The sequence below is a fragment of the Talpa occidentalis genome, unplaced genomic scaffold (genome assembly GCF_014898055.3).
Source record: "Talpa occidentalis isolate TD23 unplaced genomic scaffold, MPIMG_talOcc4v2.1 talOcc4.12, whole genome shotgun sequence".
Classification (NCBI taxonomy): domain Eukaryota; kingdom Metazoa; phylum Chordata; class Mammalia; order Eulipotyphla; family Talpidae; genus Talpa; species Talpa occidentalis.
Genome location: NW_023601212.1, coordinates 51,782,251 through 51,785,702, shown reverse-complemented (window position 1 = coordinate 51,785,702; position 3,452 = coordinate 51,782,251).

Here is a 3,452-nt window from a genome sequence, read left to right as displayed (position 1 = left end):
GCGGTGGGTTCCTGCTCCCCCTCTGGGCTTGGACTGCAGGCCAGAGGGGGTCTGGCGTGGGCGAACTTCCCCTGCTCACCTCTGGCTCCTGAGGAAGACTTCTGCAGGTAGTCTTTACTGAAGAAATGTCCCTATTCAATAATGGTGATGTGGACACACTCCCTGCGCGTCCGGTCTCAGGCACACTCTTCTGCGCGCTTGGTCTGCCCCGGCTGTGGGTGCTCGCTCTCCCTGTGGGCTCAGACTACTTGTTTGGAAGGGGCCTGGCGTGGGCTAACTCCCCAGCTGGCCACTAGCTCCTTCAGGAGCCTGTGCTGGCTTCAAGTCGCTAGGTGGCGCCAGAGATCTCTCCTAGAGCCCTTGGGGAGCTGATTTTCCACCCCGTGGTATAGGGAGCAGAGCGGGGATGGTAGGGTACACCTCAACGACTTTGGGGTGCTGTGTCTGCCTTGTGCCCCACCGTCGTGGGGAACCCACGCCCCTAATTCCGTGCCCCGGGTCTCAGTTCCAAAGCCCTCAGTTCCAGGACGCGGGCTGTAGCCCAGATCAGTGGCGCGGGAATGGCGCCTTTTGAATCCCGCTCCCCTGCCTGGGCGCCTGGTTCCTGCTCACTCAGGGAGGGCCTCCGCGCGTCTCCCCGCAAGCCTAGGTCGCAGGCGCGGGGACCTGGGCAGCTGCGATCCGATCTGGATCCGCGGTTGCTTTTCAACCACACTGCTTTTCAGCGCGATCCGCGCCACTTTCCCGTGCAATCCCGCTCTGCGTCTGCTTTTCCAGCGCGCCGCTTTCCGCGCAGGCTTACCGGGCTGCCGGGGCTGTGTGCTGGTGCTGGTCTCCTCCTGGGCGGGGCTCTCTTTAATGGCGCCCGGAGCTCACCACCGCGGCGGATCCTGCGGGGTTCTCCACAGCTCCCGTTCACGGGGTGTGGTGGCTGCAATAGTTCCTTTCCACGCACAGTCCCGCTTGCTGCGTCCGTTTTTCTTGTTGGCCGTTTTGGTTTGTTGTTTCCTCCTCTCCGCTGGTCGGAGAGTGCCGCCTCTGTGGGCGGGGGAGGGGAGCAGGGTTCTGCGCTTCCCTCCCTTCTGGTCCTCTTTTATGGCCACTTTCTTCTTCGGGCAGTTTGCTGGAGTCACCCGTTTATCTTCCGTGTCCCAGTTCTCACTGGGACCTGCCGCTTTTCCTCCCTATTCACTTTTTTTAATGGGAGATCTTACTCGCAGCGTCTCCTCGCCGCCATGTTGCTCCGCCCCCTCCCTCATTCTCTTTTTTTTGGTCTAGATTTTTTTGTTTGTAATCAACACACAATAAACTGCAGATATTAAAAATGCACAATTAATCAGTTTTGACATATGCATTTATTCATGAAAGCATCATGTCAATAAAGGAGGTAGTAAGAAAAAGAAATTCAAAAACATGAGTTACAAAGACTGAGAAAGAAAGGAAAAAATGTTGATTCTAAATAATAATCAATTATTCAGAAAAATGCTGTGAACTGAGTAGCAAACTGTTAGAAGTCAAGGACATTTGTAGCCCTGCAGTAGAATGAGGCTCCTGCCTCATTTTATGCTCTTATTCTTATGTTGTCATGTCTGCAATTGCTGGAAAGCCATGTCAGAGCTTGCTCAACCTTTAAGGAGGGAAATGATCGCAACTCTTTCATTGAATTGTGCCTAAGTCACAAATAAATACAATGACTACAAGAACTACATTGGTAGTTACGTTAGGCTTACTTACTTAGCTTGCTGCCCTGAGGACAATGCATTCAGAAGGGACCATGGGTGTGTCAGCAAAGCAGAGCAGGGAGGGGTTTCCTGTAAGTTTTGGGTTTGTGCTGAGTGACTCTAAAGAGCAAAGAGAGAACAGGAGACATGTCTAGATTGGCTAGTCTGGAAGCACAAATATTTCAGCAATTCTGCATTTCAGAAGTTCTTTCTTTTCTCACTGGAATAACCCAGAGAGAAAACTTACTTTTTCCAACAATTATGAACCCATGTCTGTTCACTTCACTATCTAAAGTTCCTGCAGATCTATTTCTTAATTCTAGTTTTCATTCATGTCATGTGGTTCCTTAATTTTCTGGTTATTTTTAATTATCCCTGACTTGTCATCAGCTAGATTATGGAAGCAATCAATTTTAGGAAGATGCATTTTCTTCCAGGGTTGATTTTACTTTTATTCCTGTCTGGCTTCTTCATTTTATTCAGTGTTTTAAGCAATGAGACCATTCAAAGCTGAATTCAGTTTCCATGAGAGGTGTCACCTTTTGGTCACCCCAGCCTCCCTGGTGACTCCAGCTAGTCTCTCTTCCTCTAACCATAGAAAGTGGGTAGATCAGACACAGTTTTGGTAGGTTCTGAACCTCATTCTCTGTTCCCCACTATGGTGACGCTGTAGAGGCACCCTACTGGCCCTGGAATTAGCAAACATCCCAGGGAAAATGATTTTTTTTTACAGGCGGATATCCTCTACTGACTTCGCTCAGTGAGTTCCACTATTTTATTAGCTCTGAGATGCCCTCAGCAGTTTCTTTTAAAATTTTGCTCATTTCTAGTCTTTACTGAGAGACTTACTCTACCATTACTAGAAGCATGAATTCAAATCATATAATTAAAGAGGTTAATGGTTATATTTTATTATCTTTAAAGTTCTGCATAAAATTAGCAACCTAAGTTTGATCTAATTAGAAATTATTTCATATTAAGAATAAACTGTTTGCTATGGTGGTGGGAGAACTACAGGGACTACACATGAGGGAAGAAATCAAATACTGTCTAAAAATTAATAATGATGTAAGAAAGTAAATTAAAAAAAAAAAAGAACCAGCTGTGATCCAGCCTCACTCTCTAAAACAATATGGGTCACCAAATTCATCCAACTCTCAGAAGAGCAGTTTCACTTTTTTAAGACAAAGTCAGCTTTAGGAAATTTGATATCGAGAAACTTGATGTTATATCCCAAGATTTCATGATTAAGTTGGCCAGCTCTGTGGTGTTTCTGTCTATCTTTTTCAATTAATTTAGAATGCAACTCTCAATTAATGAAACATTGAGGCTTTTGTGAAAAGGAAGTACTGGTTATAACCTTCACACATTGAAGTAACAAATTGATTCATCTAGCTGTTGCTTTTGCAAGACTTACCACCAGAGAAGATAGAATGTTCATGGTGATTTTGGAGACATTACTTCATTACCAATGGATCTCAGACCATAATTGGTTTCCTTTTCCTAAACCAAGTGTATCATGCACATCTGTTAAAAGAAGGGTTGTTTGTAGTCAATGCAATTTTGCCATTACAAAATCTGCAAAAGGCCACAACAACAGAATCCTTTCCAAACTTATAGTTGAAACATAATATTTTTCTTTACAGACTTTCCAGTTGAAATGAATTTAAATTTAAACTAAGCTAAAGGAAGTTTAGAGTTTGAAGGAAAAATACCCACAGAGCACTGGAG